This window comes from Nansenia antarctica (assembly GCF_963989245.1).
Source record: "Nansenia antarctica genome assembly, chromosome: 10".
In the NCBI taxonomy this organism is placed as follows: domain Eukaryota; kingdom Metazoa; phylum Chordata; class Actinopteri; order Argentiniformes; family Microstomatidae; genus Nansenia; species Nansenia antarctica.
Window position 1 is genome coordinate 4562235 of NC_137680.1, and position 23617 is coordinate 4585851.

Sequence of the window (23617 nt, forward strand, 5' to 3'; positions counted from 1 at the left end):
CATATTTCATTTTCAACAGTTTATGCAACAATACAGAATACAGTGAGTCAGAGAGAGATGAGATCAAATCGGGACAAGTTGGTTTGTTTTTAACATGAATCGTCTCAGCAGAAGCTCCCAGAAACAGTCATTATCGATTTTTTGATGGGCAGAGAGTGTTTACTCACAGAATACGCTTAATACGATGTTGGCACAGATGGAGGCCAAACAATCCACCCCCCTTTGCAGCCCCTGGCCACCTGATTGGACAATACTACATTTTATTTCCACAATGGACATCTAGTTTATAATGATAGTCTCGTGATTAGAATGTGAAAGAATGTACATTCCATCTGGTCATCACTGGTCACAGATTTTCTACAACCCAGGAAGAAATATTTGTTACATAGTGTAGGAGCTAGCCAGCATACCTGTACAACTCATACTGACTACTCTAGACGAGAGAGAGACAGAGAGAGAGAGAGAGAGAGAGAGAGAGAGAGAGAGAGAGAGAGAGAGAGAGAGAGAGAGAGAGAGAGAGAGAGAGAGAGAGACAGAGAGAGAGAGAGAGAGAGAGAGAGAGAGAGAGAGAGAGAGAGAGAGAGAGACAGAGAGACAGAGAGAGACAGAGAGAGATGAGAGGTCAAACCAGGACAAATTGGTGTTTGTTTTGAATGGTCTCAGCATGTTATCAGCAGAAGCTTCCAGAAACAGAGACTCATGGAAGGGGAACATTTCACAATTATCGGTTTTTGTGCCTTTTGGATTACCACTAAACTATGACAGACAGACAGACCTGCAGACAGACAGACCTGCAGACAGACAGGCAGGTAAACAGACAGACAGGCAGGTAAACAGACAGACAGACAGACAGACAGGCAGGCAGGCAGACAGGCAGGCAGAGAGGCAGACAGGCAGACAGGCATGCAGGTAGGCAGGCAGACAGGCACACAGACACACAGACAGGCAGGCAGGCAGGCAGGCAAACAAAATAATAATAAATAAAAAACAATAGTAATATCTATACGATGTTGGCACAGATGGAGGCCAAGAGACCAATGATCACAAAGAGGGCGGTCTGACTCTTCAAACAAGCCACCCCCCTTTTCAGCCTCTGGCCACCTGATTGGACAATACTACATTTGTATACCTAGTGGAAGGGATCAGTCCACAATATGACTGTGAGACGTCATTGTGAGTTGTGACTCTAATCTGTCCAATCAGGTTCCCAAAAGTTGAGGGGTCAGAGTGCGCTTATCATGCTGATTGGCTTCCTGGTTTCCATTGGCTCCAATCAGGCAGCTGCAGGGCCTGGACAAACCCCAGAGTCAGAGTTGGCCTACCTGAGGCTGAAGCTGAGCTCTGTGCAGCAACGCTACAGCCGCCTCGGTGAAGAAGATTACAATAACCTGGCAAAGATCTTCTCAGCCACAGGTGGAGCTCTCAGATAACACTCTATGGTTCCCACACCCTTCCTTGTAGTATATTACACTATATCTAGCATATCAGTTATATATCCATTCTGTCTGTCTGTCTGTCTGTCCGTCTGTCTGTCTGTCTGTCTGTCTATCCTCCTTCTCTCTCTCTTCTGCTCACAGTAGTGAACTGCATAGAGAGAGGGTGTCCAAAGGAATGGCTGCCTGTCTGTCTGTCTGTCTGTCCCTCCTCTCACATACAGACACACATTATACACACAAGTGCTATCCAACTCCTGCTCAATATTCTTCTGAATGTACATTTTGAGTATATCATTTTTCTTACCTTAAATGTATATCATTATGTAATCTGGAAAATATTTTTCCTTGCCTCTTATATTTTGTTATTATATTCTATATGTCTTCTTATATGCACCCTAAATGGAGCCCCCCTAGCAGAAGTATCTCACACAATTGTACTTGTATAACCGGAGTGACAAATAAACATCTTGTATCTCTCAGTTCAACTACAACTGTGTTTGTTTCAGGGACGCTCTGGAAAAAGAGGCCAGGAGGGAGACTGGAGATGGGAGGATAACAACACTCCCAAAATGAGTGAAATGTAACCCCTCTCCTCTATAGACATCATGTCAATGTTCCACCCTACACTCACCTACTCATTCTCTCTCTCCCCATTTTCCAACTCACTGAACATGGCCTAACGTGTAGTTCCACCCCCACTCTCTCTCTCACTATTTCTTCTCTCTCTCTTTCCAGTGGGTTCTGGGACAGAGCGGACAATCAGTCTAACAACCTCTTCTATGGTGTGGTGAAGACTGTGTGGTCCTGAACAGTTAAGCCCAATGCACACGGCGATTTTGTCGCACCGCGAATTCGATTCCATTGTTTTGAATGAGACAATGCACACGGCGTGCGATGCGATATTGTCGCACGACAACATTCGATTCTCCATTCACACCCACACACTTCGGTACACCTTCAGGTACCATTGCATCTGTCAGATAGACTCTATCCAGCTGCTCTGGTGAAGGAGAAGATGCTTCACCCGGATCTTCTTATTCTACTGGGAAGAAAAAGTCAAATAGCCTTGAGAACCGATGGTTCTCGAGCCTAACGAGACCGTAGGGCAGGAGGCTATCCCCTGTTTCCGTAGCGTGAGGTGGCTTGATGTACACGTACACCCCCTGGACATGACACTGGTATGTCACAGGGTCTTACCCCCAATTCCCAGTAGGGAGGCATCGGGTATCATTTTTATAGTCTTTGGTATGACTCGGCCGGGGATCGAGCTCACGACCTCCCAATCTCAGGGCGGACACTCTAACCACAAGGTCACTGAGCCTGTATAGGAACATAATGTGATATCATTGGCTTATTTGTTTATTTTTGTGTGTGTTAATGTTTTGAATTCAACTAAATTAACACCAGCTCTAAAAAGAGAGCTTCTATGTTCTGAAGTGTGCTTGTGATTGGTGGCTTTTTATAATTATTTTAAATAATTGTATTCAAGTGTAAACATGGCAAGTTAATAATATCAACAAAAACAGGAACAAAGAGGTGGATTATACAGAGAAGTGATGAAAAGTTTGTGATCATTCATTTTATTTAGCATCGGATACAGTATAAAGAACAATTACACATACAATATTTACAATACAATCTAACAAGTTATCTTACAGTCCTATTACAATTGGTGACGTTAGAATTATAAGGTTCTATCTCCATTTTTGTCAAAATTGAGTTTTTTACATAATCTGATCCATTAGGTGTTTATTAATGCCTGTGTGGTGTTATTTTTTAAATGTTGACATTTTTGAGTTAGTAACTAATAAAATACAAAGGTTCCATCTCACAAAATATAATGGAATGTAAAAACCTTGACGCTCAATATCTCTGAACTGCCCTAAACGGAGATAGAACCTTATAATTATAAGCTCACGAATTGCTATGACTACGTTTACTTACTGTATGTACTTCATACATGGTTCTGCAGCAATTGATTCACACCATGTAATTCATCAGTTCAAACATTGGATAACCATATTTAGCCACTTAACAAAATATTGTTAAGTAAATAACTATTATATCACAATAACAATGTTATTTCCTAGGATGATAAGACAGTAAAATAAAGTGTTACGCAATACAGTATAAAAGCATGCATGAAAACGTCACGGTTATAAAAGCGTCATGGTTATTATACATTGAGTTATCCTCTTTCTTTGGTCTTTCCTTCTTGCTTTCCAAATAGAATAGCAGAGACACAGGATTCTGTGAAATTGGCCGACATTGTCCTGCACTTGAAAGGGAGAAATTCCTTTGTTTGAGTTCTTTAGAATGTAGGAATCTCTGTAGGATTCTAAGTTCTGTAGAATCCTTTAGGTTTGGGGCTGTACAGTGTAGAGAAACATAGAGGAAAAACATGGTTATAGTTACTAATCCTAATGAGGAGCTACACAGTGCCAAAGGCAACATGCCCCATGTTGATTTTCACAACCTTATGATCTGCCTTATGATTTATTTATTTGTTGCATTACAAAATGGTAAATGCAAATGGTAAGTGCTGATGCTTTCTATTCTAGCCCATTCTATTCCCAACTTCCCTTCTCTAGTTCAATCCAATCTTTACCATTGTAGTCAAATCTAGTTAGGTTGAGTGAGTTGACAGATAGAGAGAGAGAGAAGGGAAGAAAGAAGAGAGAGCTTGGATGTGCACAGCCAATGCCAGCAGCATACAGACTGTAGCTCTCATCTTACCCAACACATTTACAGCTGTGACATCCCCTGAGTATTATATACATTATGTAAACGACTAATTCTGGGAATACATTTTATGGAATGAAACAGGGGATTTTCATACTATGCCGTCGAAAGAGAGGGTAATCACTTTGGATTAAAATCACAATATTGAAAGTGTGTGTGTTTGTGTGTGTGTGTGTGTGTGTGTGTGTGTGTGTGTGTGTGTGTGTGTGTGCTTAGAGAGCAGGAAATGACACTCACTCTTTGCAGCGGCAGAATCTGGGCTTGCGGCGCCTCGGCACCATCTTCCCCTAAAGAGATAAACATGCGAACACACACACACACACACACACACACACGCACACACACACACACACACACACACACACACACACACACACACCACATACACAGGCACACACAAAACCGAAAAAAACAAGCTAGATTTGTGAAAAGCACATCATGTTTTAAGAGCGAGGATTCAAATCTGAAATGAAACAATGAAGTAGTAAAATGTTACAAAATTGCCAAAGTCTACCTGTCTGTGTCGCCGGATAAGGATGACAGTGAGGATGAGGAGGAGGATGAAGATGACGGCAGCAGCACAGATGGTCACCAGCAGCCACACATCCATGGGGGCTCGCTCTGTCCAATCAGAACAATCGAGAGAGAAAGGGTCATCACTCAACACTCACACCCAAATGGGCTGACAGAATTTTGTGGGGATTCAATATACTCTCTCCATGTCATAGGGCTGCATTTGTTATGGTTGTGTCTGGCATTCATTTCCTTTTCCCATCAGACCCTACCGATAACCAGTGGTGTAGTCTAGTGTTTTCTAGTGGGTATACTGTGATTTTCCCCTCCCAGCCTCATATCGTTCATTTCGCCAGAAAAATAAATCTGCGCTGCCTGTCTAACGTTATATATATATATATCTAAATTACATGTTATAAGGCTGATCTGTGCATGATAGTGCTGCATTTTGGCATATTTCATGTCGCATCTCCCCCCGTTGATGGTATATGACGCTATAGTCAGTCGCAATGGTCCAAAATTCAAGTGCTTCGTCGTAACACAGGTGGGGTGAATTTTATGAATGAAAGTGAAAGTTCTGTCACAAAACGCTGTTACGTATCCTCACACATTTTTAAGTGGGTACATGGAAATCCTTGGCCTTTCATAGTGGGTATACGGCGTAGGCCTGCGTATCACGTAGGCTACACCACTGCCGATAACCACTCCCTGATCACACATGACCACACCTATGTCACTTCTTGTCTCGTTTCCTGTTCCCTGTCACTTCCTGTACTCACCGATCTTAAGCATAATCTCTGCCCACGTCATCAGAGTTTGGTTCCTATACAGTTCACACTTCCACCTCCCCTTGTCGCTTTCCCTGGCTTCTGGGATGGTGAAGAGGGTGCGGTGGGAGGAGGTGCCCCGAGGGGACAGGGAGGAGGGGGACCGGACCCATTTCACTTCCAGGTCAGAGGGCAGAGGGTAGCCGAGACTGCAGGTGAGGTTGATCTCCTGACCGATGAGTAGAGCCTCTGGACCAGGGGAAGAGAGAACTAGGGAGAGAGAGAGAGAGAGAGAAAGAAACAAAGAAAGGAAGAAGAAAGAAAAAGACAGAAGGAAAGAAAGATGGAAAAGAAATTGTAAACAGAGCGATATGAAAAACGAGACAATTAAATAAAGAGGCGAAAAAAATTATAATTGGATTAGTATTTTTCTCTGTAGTCGGCATATTATTATTCTGGCAGAGTGGAAGCTCATTACGTCCTATTAAAACAAGTGAAGCTAGACAAGTTTATTACCAACTGAATCAATCTCAATCAGGGGGACACAATACACCAGGGACAGAGTGTTCCTATAACAAACCACACAAGAGAGATGAGAAACCTGGCCAGGTGCAATAAACAGACACCCAGAGGAGAAATTACTAGATCTGGGACAGTGTATCGTTTGATACTGGGTATGAATGACAATGAAGGGAAGAGAGAGACAAAAAGAGAGGGGAGGGGGAGAGAGAGAGAGAAATGTCGATGGCCACAGACACAGAGCTTATCACAAAGAAAAGGAGGGATCCCTCTTCTTTCTCTTCTCTTCCCTCTTCTTTGTCTTACACTCGGTCTAAGAGAGCTGGGTAGGTAACTCATATCAAAAGGAGGTATTAACTGTCATGGGGGCTGCGGCTGACTCACCCTGTAGTACCTCCAAACGTATCACCCTCTTCAGGGTGACTTCTCCCTTGAAGTCCAGGGCGCAGGTGTAATCACCTCTGTCCTTCTCCGTCACCCTCCTCTTCCCCAGGGAGAGGTCGTGGTCGTTCTTCTGCAGGGCCGAGACGTCCAGCCCCAGCCCTCTCTCCTGGAGGACCGTCCAGTTCCGAGGCGTTCCCATGGTGAGGGAGAGGAGCCGCTGTGGAGGGGGCCTGTGGAGGCCTGCTGCTGGGATAGCGGTGAAGCTCCAGTGGCCTCCCTGTATTTTGATTGATTGATTGAGAATGTTTATTTTGGTCCCTTTTTTTTCAACGTATACAATTCATAATACAGATATTAAAAATGTACACAGTCACAATGCGTAACACCAGGACCAAAAAGGTGTAGGCTGAAGCCATGGCTTATTGCGCCTACCCTTTTTACATGTATGGTTTTTCCCCATGAGTACAAAACATTGAAACTTTTATAAACAAAATGTAACTTACCAGTATGCCTCTGGTTTGTAGAAACTCCCAGGAAGCGTGACGGAGGATGGAACAGTCCAGACGGATCGAGGAGCGGGAGGAGGTGTAGAGAGACTGTGCTGTGGCGGAGACGAGGTCTGAAGGGGAGGGAGGGGAGAAGTATCAACACACACACACACACACACACACACACACAGACACAGACACAGACACAGACACAGACACAGACACAGACACAGGCACACACACACACACACACACACACACACACACACACACTGGGTGAGAGACTGTGCTGTGGCGGAGACGAGGTCTGAAGGGGAGGGAGGGGAGAAGTATCAACACACACACACACACACACACACACACACACACACACACACACACAGGTGTCTTATTTCAAGCCAGGAACAAGACTCACCCACTACAGGAACAAAGGTGCTGGCGCGGCCTTCTCTGCCGTCATAGGTCAGCACACAGGTCCACTCCCCATGGTGTTGTCCAGTGACACCCTTCACACTCAGGCTATTTGAGGCTTCCTGGGACATGGAGTTCACGACCTGTTCTCCTTGGGGATTCAGCCAGCCTATCTTCATCCCCCGTGGGTGTGGCTTCTGTACGTCACAGTTAAGAGAGAGAGTCTCCCCAGCCAACAGTGGAGGAGAAGAGACTGGTTCCACACTCACTAAAAGGGAGAGGTAAGAGGGAGGGAGAGTGGGGTTAGAGTAGTTTTAGGCGTCATTTTTTTATCCGTCCCTTCCACTGGTCACAACAAAAAATGTCATGGTAGGAGAACTCTTCGAAGAACAATTTTCGGTTCCATTTAGAACCTTTTTCATAGAGAGGGTTCTACTTTGTAAAAAAGAAATTTCAGAGGTATTATTATAAGGACAGGCAAAAGAACTATTTCTGGCTCTACTGTAGGTTAGACCTGTTTTCCTGTTGATGTACAGTGTCTTTTTCCACCACATGATGGTGACTGTACACATACATGTGTGTGTCTCATTTCCCATCCCTCTCTCTGTTCCTACCTTTGTACAGTCTGTATGTGGTTTCCGAGACTACTTTAGTCGCATCCTTCAGTTCGCATTGGAAGGTTGTGAAGTCCTCTGGTCTGATGTTGTTGATGATGAGAGAGTAGTCTGAGTTGGACAGAGATGCCTTGTCTTTCCATTCTTTAGCTGCACAATAGGGAAAAGATAGTTGAAATATTGTAGAAACTAGAAAACACAAAGGGCACACATTATTTGAGAAAAGAAAAAGGACAAAAATAAGAACCAAATCGGAATTATAAGGTTCTATCTCCATTTTTGTCCGTTTTTTTATATAATCTGATCCATTAGGTGTTTATTAATGCCTGGTGGTGTTATTTTTAAAATGTTGAAAATGTTTAGTTAGTAATTCATAAAATACAAAGGTTCCATTGTCGTATATTTCCACACACATGCATAGATAGTATGATAGGGGGTCATGCTATTCTGTAGCCTTCATGTTTGCACCAGCGGGCACCCGGAAGGGTGACATCACAGTGACATCACAGGGGACGGCCCTCATGGCCATCTGGATAAGGTATTTGCATATTGTTGATGAATAGGGTTGAGACCCAAGGGGGGGCCTCTTTACCAGCGGATCCCAGCAGAGGAGGACAGAGACAAGGCTCCAGTGTTGGTATACGTATACCCTGTTTTTGTAACTCTGATTAAATCGTCTTAAACTCAATATCTGTTCTTTGATTCATAACTAACAAGAGAAATACACAACACATGGCGAGCCTAGCAACGGAGATAATATAGCTTAATTTACAGTATTGTGCAAACTCTTCAATCCGACGAAGAAGGTAGGTTTTCTGCAGAGATCTCTCTCTAGTCGATTGGTGTGTTTAAAATAGACTGTAAATCTCAGATAAGTTATAGTCAAAAGAATCTTGTGTAACGGTAATCTTGTTGGAATAGAAACAAACTTTTCATAATCTTTAATAAGCCTGGGTTGGTGATAAGGGCCGAATTTGGTAATTCGCCTTTTTGTGTAATATTGTGTAGTCTATTTTTGTAACTAATAGATATTGTTTGGACGGTATTACGGAATATCGTGAGTGTGTGTGTAGAATTGTGTTAAAGTGTAAATGGACTGTAGTCTATTTTGTATTGTAGCAGTGAAAAACATATGAGACTCTTTGTCTGTGTGAAAGGACGCCATTGTGTAAACGGAGCAAGAACACGCACGCTCGGGCATGCGCGCAGACACGCGGACACACAGGGCCTTTAGACATCTCTGTGAAGAGACTGTGGAAAACGTGAATACATTGTAGAATATTTGAATGAGGGAAATAATAGTTTAACTGGATTGAAAGATAATCGTGAAGTTGTTGTGTCGTGGAAGATGGCATTATTGTGGAAAAGCAATGTTATGTTGTAAAGATTGATCTGGGAGTCCACGGCGGGTTTCCCCACGGAGGAAAAGGACAGAGACTAGCCCCTCCCTCTCCTCCTTCCTCTCCTGTTGTTCAAACATACAGACACGTTGCGTGTGATTGTTGCATTACATAGACTATAGTATTTTAGAGATAGAGATAAAGTGAATTGATCAGCGGGGTATTTTTTAATAGTTTAGAGTTACGGTTGGAACATTCATAGACGCCATTTTACACGGAAGAGCAGGCGCATGCGCGTTAGCCGGAGCACAGCTCCGCCTGCTGGACAAAATACGACAAGACATTTTAAAACACTAATCCTCAGTGATCCATCTGAGGTCGATGAAATAGTCCTATACAGTAATAAATGGATGGTTATAAATGATTGTAATATATTACATTACTTTAATTAATTTAATTAATTACAAATTGATTGAATTAATTATTCAGATCATTTTATTTTTCTGTTTTCACAAAACTTTGATCAATTGTTTTGTGACAATCTAATGATATGTTGATAATAGCTAATTGACTTCACAGGTTTACATCAATGAAGTGTCAATGAATAATTCTAACTAATCATTCATTCCTTTCACTTAACAAGTCGATTTCTTTACAGATTGTAATTAATAATTAATCATTCATTCTTTTCCAAATAACAAGTCGATTTCTTTACAGGTTATAATTAATATTTGTAATTTACATCTTTTATTTCAAGTTAGGTCATGTCCACAGCTTTTGATTAGGAATAGCAGAATAGATTGTATTGATAATTAAGCAGTAAAAGGGTTTTTGTAAATCAGTGAATACTTAGGTGTTGACCAACCTTTGTGATTTAATAATTGTGTTGACCAGAACTGTAATTAGTATTGAATGAGTAATTAAGTGACACATATTCATAAACAATTAGGAAACACATTTAAGTATAAAGTACTTACACAGATATTAGATTTAAGTTAATACTGCACTGACATACACAAGAGGCAAATCTGTTATTCTGAGTTGCAGGGTTTTGTGGGGATGGTTAATACAGTTATATTGGACTAGCATTTGTTTAGCAAACAAGGCAAAATAAGGTGGGTTGTAAGAAGCGTACACCTTATCTAATATAGAATATTGTCAGCATATTGAGCAAGTAGAATGGGGTCAAATTCAACGAAGCTGTTAAAAGATATTAGTGAACATCGTGGAATGTTGGCTACGTTATCCCCTATGGCTGTAGTGGAAAAAATGAATCCTCTTGTTAGGGAAATTAGCAAAATGTCTACGAAATGGAATAGCCGTTGGGCATACATTGAACAGCCGTGGCCGAAAGAGGGCAGCCTTAATTTACAAATAATTGCAACATTGGAAATACTTATCAATGGGCACAAAGCACATCAAAGAGGAAAGATTAGATCAGAGAAACGCAAGTTAGAGTTAGCTATTTTAGATCTATTTAAGGTAGAGGGACAGAAAATAGCTCAGATGGAACCGGAAAAGAAAAAAGAATTGGCCAGAACACTGGAACAGAAATTGAACATTCCATCCCCAGACATGTGTCCTGTCTCCAGTCCCCCTCCATATGCTAAGGCACTGGAGGACCATTCCCAGAAGAAGAAGAAGGAGCCAAGGGGAAAAGGGGACGACAGGAGTGACGAGGAAGATGACAGCGAAGATGGCAGTGAAGACTCAAGTGATGACGACAATGCAGATGGAGGCTACAACGCGCAGGTCAGGAAGATGATAGCCACAGCCGAAAGGAAAGGTGGGAGAAGACGCCCGGAGAAAGCGGAAAGAGAGGAAGATTGTCACCGAATGTCATCAAATACATTAAAGAACTGTCCAGTGCTGATTCGGGGTAACAAGATGGAATATCATCCGTGGCATCATACAGATCTGTCTGAAGTGATGGAGAAGCTCCCCGTTCTTCAAGACGGTGGATACCCGTGGACTACTGAGATGGACGTGAGACTGACAGGAACGCAGGCCGCAATGGGAGACCTGAAAAGACTCTTAGCTCTTATTACAGGATTGGATACAATGCAGGAAATATTGATGAAGGCAGGACTTCATAGATATATCAATACATCAGTTTATGATCCAGAGCTCTTCGCAGCAAACAGAGGCAAACTGTGGAAAGCAATCAGGGAGATCTACCCTACTCACATTCACCCAGACAATATCATTGTGAAGCCACTGGGGGGAGATGAGAATCCCCGGGGTTTTGTGGCCCGTGTGCACTCTCAATGGAGAAGTGTGACAGGGAAAGACGCTGAAGATAACCCCTTAGAAAAATCCATAATCAGGGAAAAAATACAAGAAGGGCTTCCTACCCCAGTTAAGGATAAGCTAGCAGAAGTGGTGGGGCTACGACACATGAACAAAGCTGTTTATATAGACCACGTAGCTCATCAAGTTGAGTTATATCGAAAGAATATTCAGATACAGAAGGCAGAAGACGAAGAATCACTCAGAATATTGACTCATGTGCAATTGACTGAAAGCGAGAGGAACATAGAGGGAGTGCAGGCTTTAGCCCCACAGCAACAGCCACCTGGAGTGCAGACTGCTACTTACCAGTCCTACTCACAGGGGCCACAAGGGGGGTATCCTGCTACTTACCAGTCCTACCCACAGGGGCCACAAGGGGGGTATCCATACCCACAAGGGCCACCAGGGGTGCAAGCGGTTCCATACCAGATGTACACACAGCCTGGCCAAGGACCACCACCAGGGGGATGGACAGCAGCAGGGAAGGAGATGCTAGAACCATGTTACCAATGCGACCAGAATGGACATCTAGCCTGTACCTGCTGCAACAGGCCCCAGGGGGGCGCAGGGGGGAGCCAAGGAGGAGGATATTGGCCCCCTACTACACCTGCTCCAGGAGTGATGAACCCTTACGGAGGCCCAGCAGCTGGCTTATAGGGGTGCCCGGAAGATCCGAGCGGGAGGTGCCAGCTGGTGGTGACACAGAAGCCTGAAGACGCCACGCACCTTCCTATGTCTACAGAATATGTGAAGACAATCGGATTTGAGGGAATTAAACAGCTGATTCCTACAACTGAGCTTGTAGACTTAGAGTACAAGGGACAGAGAGCAACTCTGTCAACATTTGTGCCAGAACACACGCCAACAGGGCTGCTAGGGAGAGATGCTCTATGCCAATTGAACTGTACAGTAAAATGCACACCTGACGGCTGTCAGGTGACGGTGCCATCCGATGTTCAGATTCCATCGACAGCCAGAGTGATTAAGCATAGAACAGACCTACAAGCTTTGCCTTTAAAGGGAGCTGATATAGAATATTGGGTTGATGGGTCTTGTTACGGGGTAGGAGAAACTTTGTGCGCTGGGTATTCCTTAGTTAAAGCACAGAATTCAAAATTTATTGTAGAACAGGCTGAGGCAGTTCCTCAGCCATGCTCAGCTCAGTTGGCTGAATTGATTGCCCTCACAGAAGCATGCAACTTGGGAACCGGACGGAGAGTGACAGTGTACACCGACTCTGCCTATGCACATAATGTTTGTCATTTTAATGGAGCTGTATGGAGGGGGCGGGGTTTTAAGAGAACTGATGGTACGCCTATACAGCACCACGCACAGATCATGAAGCTGTTACAGGCCATGATGAAGCCAAAGGAATTAGCCATAGTGAAGTGTGCCGCACACAGGTCTGAATCATCACATGTCACACAAGGTAACAGGGCTGCAGAGGATGCAGCCAAAGCCATTACAGGAGCAGACAAGGCAGGTAAAGGTCTTCTGGTCACACATGAAAAGCAATTACAGGGCATGGTCACACTTGAGGATTTATTGATGTTACAGAGTAGAGCAACTTTGTTAGACAAGAACGTTTGGCTAGCAAGGGGGGCAAGTCAGGATGACACAGGTCTATGGAGGAATCATGAGGGGTTGGTTGTAGCACCCTCAGATTTATTAGGCATGTTAATACGGGAAGCTCATGGATTAGCACATGTGGCTAGGGGGGAGGTAAGACGCAAGATCACCAAGGAATATGGGTTTTGGAGTCCATATTTGATGGAACAGATTGACCATGCTTTGGGTCAATGTGGGGTCTGTTGGAGAAACAACATCAGAGTGGGTACACCAGTGGTGTCTGGGCATATCCCTACCCCAATAGGGCCACGGGTGGTGGACAGGGGGGTGGATGTACAGAGTAGGCAGGATGTTGTGCCAACAGGTGCCGAGGTCCCCAGAGAACCTGAGAAGGAGGAGCTACGAGGAGATGCTGTGGTGTTGCCAGAGCCAGTGGCAATGCCAGTGTTACAGCCAGTGACATTACCGGCAGTGCCTGAAACCGAGGGGACAGTGGAAAGCTGTCCAGATGCCAATGAACCAGAAACCAACGAAGCAGAGAGTGTTGACAGTCTGGAGGTCCAGCCTGGGAGTGTCCAAAGCCTGGACACCTGTGCTACTGGGGATGCTGGCGAGTGCCTGCATCATGCTTCAGATGATGCTGAGGGCGACTCCCCAGACCTTGATCAGCGTGGGAGGGGACCAGGCGGCTGCCTGAACCTCAATGACACTGACGGACGACGACCAGTTAGGAAAAGATTAAAGACTATGAATAGGGTAGTGAAGCAGCAGATCAAAGGGAACGACGGGAATGGACAGCAGATGATAGCATGGCTGGAAACGGTCTTAGGGGCATGGGAAACTTATTTTGCTAAGATAGGAGCACCTATTATAGCAGACATGATTTTTGACTTTCTTAGGAGGCAGGGCCTCATTGACTGTTTTTGGAAAATCAGTCACTCAGTCCACGTTAATGAACTTTTCAGAAGACTAGTCCTCATCTGAGGTGAAGATCTATGCATTAATGCATTCCCTTTGTCCTGTGCTTACTGTTGGGGAATTATGTGTTATGATAACTGAATGTCATTATTTGTGTATTGTTTGTGTATTTGTGTGATTGATGTCAGTTGAGAAGTGATGTGGTGGTTATGCAAAGATAGGAAAGAGGTTCTGTTCCTAGCGCAACGAAAATGGAAGCTCCTGACTATGAAAGTGTTATCAATCTGAGACAGCGGTAAAGGCTGTTCTCCAACTGGGTTCAAGTGCTAGCAACCTCTGACCCTGACGCTTCAAGGACAAAGAAAACATCGGTCGTTGGAAGTTTCTGTATTGATTTGTGCATGATGAACTGTGTTTAGTTTAATTGTGATTGTTATTTTCAAGATTCTTTTTATTATTGGTTGTTTTCTATTTTTTGTTTATGATATCTTTGGGTCCTAATACTGGTCCTGGGTTGGTCTGTGTTATTGTGCTTCTTGTGTTGTGTGTTGGTGTAGTTTTTCTGTTTGTTGTTGTTTATTTAAAAAAAAAAAAAATTTATATATATTTTTTTTTCTTTTTTTTTTCTTTGGTTTCTTATGTGGGGTTTTGTGTTTTTGTTTTTGTTTTGTGGTCGTTTAGTTTCGGAACACCCTCTGGGTGGTCCGAGGGGGGATGTGTCGTATATTTCCACACACATGCATAGATAGTATGATAGGGGGTCATGCTATTCTGTAGCCTTCATGTTTGCACCAGCGGGCACCCGGAAGGGTGACATCACAGTGACATCACAGGGGACGGCCCTCATGGCCATCTGGATAAGGTATTTGCATATTGTTGATGAATAGGGTTGAGACCCAAGGGGGGGCCTCTTTACCAGCGGATCCCAGCAGAGGAGGACAGAGACAAGGCTCCAGTGTTGGTATACGTATACCCTGTTTTTGTAACTCTGATTAAATCGTCTTAAACTCAATATCTGTTCTTTGATTCATAACTAACAAGAGAAATACACAACACCATCTCACAAAACATAATGGAATGTAAAAACTTTGACGCTCAATATCTCTGAAGTGAACTACCCTGAACGGAGATAGAACCTTATCATTCTAAGCTCACGAAATGTCAAAGCAAAGATTAGAAAAGGTAACAGATTGGTCTTACTTACATATTACTTGTCTGCCATGGGGGTTTAGGTTTAACACTTCCGTTTCTTTTCCGGTGTTGTCCTTTACGTACCAACGCACGTAGGTGTTCAAATTGCTCAACTTAGCTCTGGGAAGGGTGACTGTCCGTCCTACCTGACCATACACCACCTCTTCTTCAGCCCCTGAGAAAGAGAACATAGCATCGTTTTATTTCTTATTTTATTTAACCTTTTTTATCCAGGTTAATCTCATTGAGATGAAACATATTTTTCAAGAGAGACCTGGGTAGACCATTGTTAAATATAGAATCAGGCCCCGCCATTCCAATCCATTATTGGAACCATAATCCGGACCATGAAAGGCAAGAGGGCGTTCTCATTTGCAGCCCCTTCCTCTTGGAATTCTTTACAGCAGAGTCTGAAACTGTCTCATCTGATCCCTCTTTCCAGTTTCAAGCTCTTGCTGAGAGACATACAGTGCGAGTCCATGATTTGTTCTTGCAATTGAGTTGACCCTCCCTTTTGCCCATTGCTGACCCCTCCCTGTCCCTAGCTCTTTAGCTGTCTAGTTTTAGGTTTTAGTTTAGTTTTAGACTATCTTAGACTGTTTTAGACTAGTTTTAGTTTTAGACTAGTTTTAGTTTTAGACTATGTAGTTTTAGTTTAGTTTTAGACTATGTAGGCCAGGTTTTGTATTGTATTTGTTTGTGGTGGATGTTGTTGTTGTATGCCTGTGAACAGGTCACACTTGAAAATGAGCCCATGGGGCTCAATGTGTTTTTTACCTGTATAAATAAAGGTTATTCTTTTTTTATTTTTTTTAAACACAACTTAAATGGGTTGAAAACACTCAAAAAAAACTGCAATTGCCTTGTAAGAGCGAGAGATGCTGTGTACAATGCAGCCTTATTTTGGACAAAGTGATACTACATGCTCTATTTCTAATGTTCGCTATTGCAGTTTTAGAAAGAGGTAAAATCTTTGTATGATATCCGCATTGAATCCGCACAGAAATCTTACCTGTTGTAGATATGAACAAGGCCATCAGAATAGGAAATGATCCCCCAAAACGTGTCATTTTGTCTTCAGCACTAAAGAGGAAAGACAAAAACAGTGAAAGGTGATTGAGACCTCCTGCTTATGCCATGTATAGTGAGACCTTTCTGTACTTATCGTAAGCCTGTTAAAATTTTAAAAAATGATTTGGAAACATCTTCATTAATTTACCTAAAACCTTTTATTCATATAAAGAAACACATTTATATGTGATTTTGTTTTTGTCCAATTAAGCCAACAAAAAGTTACATAACTGACTTTATCTTTCTGTATTTTGTTTAATAGACAGACAAGATTTAAATTATTCTAAAAGAGAACAACTACAGTAATATGAATGATTATTATACAACAGTTAGTTCCGACCAAGTAATTTGATTGGACAAGAGGCATTCCATGAGTGATGATATACAGTATAACAGCACTGGGACTTTTAACTGTATGTATCACTCCAAAATGACCGTTAATACAAAGTAGCTAGCCTGCAGATATTTGTGTTCAGGTTAATAGGCAACAGTCCAGTTGCGGAACTATTTTTTCTTGACGGAGCCAAAATAAATGATAAAATAAACAAACAAATCATAATCTGTAGTCACTTATTACTGTTACCTAATACATTGCGCTGTAGAACTGTTGTATAAAAGCAATATCACACTCGAGGTCGTGCTGTTATACTGAATATCGGCCTGCGGCCTCGTACCTACGACCGAATCACAGCCGTGCTGATATTCAGTATAACACACTCCCTCTCGTGTGATATTGCTTAAATAAAGATGGGTCTTTACTTAAATGGATTGAATAACATTGCAGCGATTCTTGTGCGTCATCAGTCACAAGAGGCAGAATAATGAGTGAGGAAGGGGTTTGTGGTGGTCTCTGATTTAGAGAGATTGAGAAAAAGAAGAAGAAGAGGAAGAATGAAAAAAAGACAGAGGTAGTAGTTTTGTGGTGGGCTTTGGTTGAGAGACAAAAAGAGGGTGTGATGGGGTAGAAGAGAGAGAGAGAGGGCGAATGCTGAGACTGTGGTGGGCCCTGATTTAGCGAAGTGTAGATTCTTATCCCTATCCTCCACCTTCTCTCCACCCCCTCTCACCCACACACCCCCTCTCTTCCTCCTCTGTTCCACGAAAGGCGGATTTTCTCCGCGCTTGAAGAAAGAAAAAAACACCACAATGCCAGTGTTTCACACAGGAGTGTGGTATAGCGTAACATTCTTTGTTATGATTTCTCTGTGTGCGTGTGTGTGTGTGTGTATGTGTGAGTGTGAGTGTGAGAGTGAGGATTAGGGGTAAAAGTGACAGTTGCTTTGTTAATGTGTGGTCAGGCTACTTTTAGGGATTGTGTCGTACACCCTTTACTCTCTCTTTTTCATTCTTTTAAGCCTGTTTCAAATACAAACAGCCGAGACAACACAGGACAAACCTGATGAGTTTAAGAATATTTGAGGGAAAAAACGCAGCTACATAGTTCTGATCTGTTGAAAATTATGTAACCAAATTCTCCTTACAAAAATGTTTTGCTAACATTAGATTAGTGATCCAACTAGCTAACTGTTAACAGAATCTATTGTCATGTATTTTCATCTTTACCTAGGATTAGACATATTGGACAGCTGAGTGTGACGTTGAATGTGACGTTCTATAAGTAGTTCGGAACAATACATTCTAAATTCTACATTCTAAAACCGTGTTGTTTTGTAAATGGTAAATGGACTGCACTTATATAGCGCTTTTTTTGCTGCTCCAAAGCTGCTCCAAAGCGCTTTACAACGGCCTCTCATTCACCCATTCACACACACATTCACACACCAATTGTCTCAGCTGTTGTATCTGAACCGGGGTTGATTATTCTATACTTCATTGTATTATATTCTTTACTTGGGGTAAGATAATATGAGTCTTTGAATGAAGCCTTTCTGCTTTCATAACATTTCTTTATCCTACTTACGATTTGAATTTCTATATTGAGATCCAGATTAATGAGAGATATTGGGCTGTAGAGTTACAACCTCATTATGTGCAGGTCAAGATTTATACCTTAAGCTAAATCTTAACTAAATCGAGGAGTGTGTGCATAACTCGAATTTTCACTCAAACTCCAAATTGCCAATCTCATCTCAGGATTTGGTCCTAAAAGATCAGGAAAAAAATAAATATATACCCTAATAATAATAAACCCTTGAAAAAATTATAAACCCTAACCCCGCGATCGAAAATTCATCCACAAAATCTTTTAAACAGTTTTCCGGAGGCAATTGTCAAAACTGGTTGGTGATGGTACAGTAGAGGAGGGTATGAAAAAAACAGAAAACTATAGAGAGAGATATCGTGAGCTTAGATTTATCTATCTCCGTTTAGGGCAGTTCAGAGATATTGAGCATCAAAGTTTTTCCATTCCATTATGTTTTGTGAGATGGAACCTTTGTATTTTATGAATTACTAACTCAAACATTTCAACATTTAAAAAAATAACCACACAGGCATTAATAAACACCTAATGGATCAGATTATGTAAAAAACTAAATTTTGACAAAAAATTTGACAGAACCTTATAATTCTTACGTCACGATATACTGGGGACAAAAGAGAAGAGAGAGGAGTATGAGATAGAGAGCGACAGATTGCACCTGAAGAGCAGGTGCAACAGAGGATCATGTCTGTGGTCAGGGCGGAGGTTCAACAGCAAACTGAAGGGGGGGGGGGCAAGGCAGAGTGGGGAGGGTAGAGAGAGGGGACTGTATCCATTAGTGCAGGGGTTTCCAAACCTTTTTGTCTTGCGACCCCAAATTGACATCAATAACACTCTGTGACCCCAAAAACGTTATTGTATGCTAACACGTAATAATGACGAATCGTGACGTTAGAATTATAAGGTTCTATCTCAATTTTTGTCAAAATTGAGTTTTTTACATAATCTGATCCATTAGGTGTTTATTAATGCCTGTGTGGTGTTATTTTTTTTAAATGTTGACATTTTTGAGTTAGTAATTCATCAAATACAAAGGTTCCATCTCACAAAACATAATGGAATGTAAAAACGTTGACGCTCAATATCTCTGAATACCCTAAACATAGATAGAACCCTATAATTCTAAGCTCACGGAATTAAGTGTATTCTAACCATCTAAAAGAGCTCTAACTGATTGGATATAATCCCCAAAACACTGCAATATAGGCTACAGGTGCAATATACAGACAATGTTGTCTTCATACAATATAAAATAATTTATTTTTACAAAATTTAAAAAAATCAAATAATTCATTTTAAATGTTAGAGTTGATGTGTATGTGGCACCCGCTATACTGCCCTGAAACCATAATAAAGGGATACATAAAGTGTGATTATTGTATTGTTTTGTATTTAAATGGCATCTTCATCAGTGGACCAAAATAGTTAGTTATGAGCTGAAAGGTAAGTTAATAAAATGGTGGTATTACATTATTGCACATGCATTGCCAATGGTTGGCATTCTGTCAAGACATTGTATTTGTCATTGTATTTCAATACAATAGGCCTATATGCTCTACTGAAAAATATGTCATGACAGTGTAAGGTAATGATCAAATATTTTGCTTTCATTAATGCATAACAGTAATCTCTCAATAAAGGAAAAGTCCCTTTTCATTTTAATGTAAAAAAATATGTAATTAAATGTTACAAGCACTCATAACAATAATGTTTATAACAGCTACATTGATTTTCATTGTCTTCCGCAAATGTATCATTGTTATAAAATAAAGGCAGGTATGCCGTTGACATGTCCTACGATTGACTTTACAATACTATACTTACAATGGATTGCGTTGAATTGAAAGAGTCCCTCACCGATGATCAAGAGCCGGATGGAAATGATAATTTTCGGAGAAAAAAACTCCACTTTTAAAGCCTGTTGCACCTCCCTCGCAGCCGATTGGCCTAAAAAGAATCAGGAAATGTACATGATTGGTCAAGAACATTAAGAATGCAGTAATTACTTTTTGATAGGCTGAAGAAAGGGTGGAATATTTTAGTTTTCCGCTACACACATTTAGCCACTTGCTAGTTTCGCTGTTTGTTATTTACAAAATACATAATAGTAATCATTAAAACTATAACTAATATATACTAACTAATATATAATATATTATGTTATGTACCATCTACTACCTGTTGTACCTTGTGGTAGGCCTACACATCATTTTTACATTTTAAGACCTTTTGCCGATCTCTTGCGCTCGAGCAATAATGGATAATTTTTGCATATAGTTGATATTTGATTTAAAACAGCACATCACCAATCAAATTTAGTGGCTACATCTTATGATTCATTATAATTGATCAGTTCATTTTCTAAAGTTTCTTAAAGATTTGCTTTAGATTTAAGATGTTGCTTTTGGTTTTCACCAAAGACCACAGCAGTAAAAGCAAAGAGAAATAAACACCACTTTTACTGACCTCTAAACAAAGATGGCATGAATGATTTTACAGGTCTAACAAAACATTTTTTAAGTGGATACAATTATCTGAACACCGCAATCAGACCATTTTGGGATTCCACATGTTTTTCTATTTACACACAAGCACGGAACTGTACATTTTAGATTTTTTATATTTCAAATATCTTTCATATTTCAAGTGATTTAGTCAATGATACATACCAACAGTGTCATTACAAAAATGAACAAGAGCCGTTTAGGCGTGTCCGCTGTGTTCAAGTTATGTCCTTAATTTGAACTGTTCAGCTTAAACATATAGACATGATATACATACTGTATACACTATATTAGATTAGATTAGATTCAACTTTATTGTCATTGCAGAGTACAAGTACTAGACAACGAAATGCAGTAAATGCACTATATAAACTATTGTTGATAATAAACTGATGAAACTCATGAAAATGACAAATCCCCACCCTTGGAAACCTTGAGTCTTAATTATGCTGGTGAAGACAAAGTCTAGGTGTGAACCTCCTCTCTGCACAATGTACATTTGCTTGGAATAACAATGATCTATGTAACTCAAGTTAAAATCTCAACAGCCGTATGGAAGCTCTGTACCTTTCTCTACAGCAAACTAGAGCGCATCATCTCTACACGACGAGTCGATGAGATAAATCATAGATAGATATACAGTATCAAATAGTTCAAACAAAAAATGTTTTTTACTTTCATAGAGGTAAATCAAACAGTCCTGTATAATGATTCATCAATATTACATAGAGTGGGAGCTAGGTAAACAAAATAGATCAATTGGATAATTGATGGCTTTTAAAAAAAAAAAACATTCCAATATGAGAGTTGTATTTACAGCTTTGGATCTCTATACAGACATACCAACAAAGCAGCAAGTCAATCATAATAACAAATGGTTACGGCTTGACGTACAGTAGTTGAATTCTAGAACATTCAACCGTCATCAAAAGGAGGCTAGATTATTTTCTGTTCACAAACTAAGTACACATTTTAATTCAAGATACAAGCTATAGCTTTTATTTCTTATCATTGACTTAAATCCGTTGAATGCAATGAGCACCCTTTATGATAACATTAAAATCAAGTGTTTCAGTGCTCCTCATTCTCTCTCTAGGCCTCTACGCTATGCCTCTACGCTTAAGTATTGGACAAATAAACACCTGTGCACTACTGTAGTTCAACATCTGCCTTCTTGTCATGGATGCCCTCCTTGGTGCCTTTAGCTCTGCTCTCAGTAAACTCATGCCTGCACTCAATACTACTAGTAAAACTGATGCATACATCACCTGGATCTCTGAGTTCTTACTACATTCAGTTATTCTCTTAGGTCAAAAAGCCTTACTTGAGACGTGAGCAAGTAACTAAAATCTGTCATGAGTCTAAGTTGTGCTTACCTTATTGTATTGAAATTCGAGAGCTGTCAGTCCTGCGAATGTCAGAATATCAACAATAAAAAGACTCCTTTCAGTCCCCTTAAATGGTAAATGGACTGACTTATATAGCGCCTTTATCCAAAGTGCTTTACAACGGCCTCTCATTCACCCATTCACACACACATTCACACACCAATGGTGGCAAGCTGCCATGCAAGGCGCCGGCCCCCTCACTGGGAGCGGGGTTCAGTGTCTTGCCCAAGGACACTTCTACATGTGGCCAGCCGGGGCTCGAACCGCCGATCTGCCAACCTTGCGATCATTAGACGGCAACTCTAGCTCCTGCGCCACAGCCGCCCCTTGACCTTGTTTCTCTCTAGTATGTACCGGTAACCTTAGGGGAGTCTTTACTGTGTAGCGCTGATTTCGGCTTTATTTTTTACTGTAACTGAGTAAACCTAGAAATAGACGGAGGAGAAAAGAGAGGTCGTCTATCAAATCAAGAGTGCAAACTAAGTGAAGTACTAATGCCTTTCATACATGGGTATGGGCAAATTCAGTAGAGCTGTCAAAGATCTACTTACATGTTTGAGCATTTGTGCATTTGGGGCCACTGTCAAATTATTCTACAGGTATCCTAATCTGCCCATTGCCACATCAGATGATGAAGTGAGTTTGACTACAAACATTTAAGCAACAAATGCCTCAATGTTCTTGAAGCTATTAAGTTGGAGCCTTTAGTGAGGGTTCAACAGAGGAGCTGAACTTGTACTGTGAAAACACACTCAGGTGGTTAAGAGAAACGAACCACAACAAGGACCAAACAAACAAGTCGCTCACGTCTCATCTCTCTCTCTGAGGTTTCCCCCTTTCATGCATGCTTTCTTTCTTTGCCTCGCTCTATTCCGTGATGAAAAAGGGTCTGAACCCTGCCTTTCTCTCCCTCACTCGCTAGAGATCTCTAAAATGATCACGAAAAATCTACCCTTTGTTTGGACTTGTCGTTGTCAAGGTCGACATTGTCTTTCTGAAGGTGTTGATATATGTTTTGCTTACACTCACTCTCTAAATACATTGAGGGTCTATCGACATGCTACTACTTTGAGGGCACGAAACAGAGCTGATTGGGCTACAGTAGATGCTTGCTTGTCTGAGAGAACACATTAGAACAGTTATCTCGATTTTGGCAGGTATCATAACACTAGGGTGGAAAACACCTGAGAGTGAGGACTCCCTCGTTAGTCAGAGACTTAACGAAGGCGGGTGTACACCACACATCAGTACTGAAAGAGAGAAACAGAGATAGTGTAGGGGGTAAAATAGACAGAAATAGGGATGATTCACTTTTTCGAGACGTCCCTGCATCCTCTCCTTATGTCCTCCCTCGTTCTCTTTCCAACACTGGGTTTCCCTCTTTAGGCAATCTCTCTCTCTCTCTCTCTCTCCCCCTCTCTATCTCTCTCTCTCTCTCCCTCTCTCTCTCTCTCTCTCTCCCTCTCTCTCTCTCTCTCTCTCTCTCGCTCTCTCTCGCTCTCCCTCTCTCTCTCTCTCTCTCTCTCTC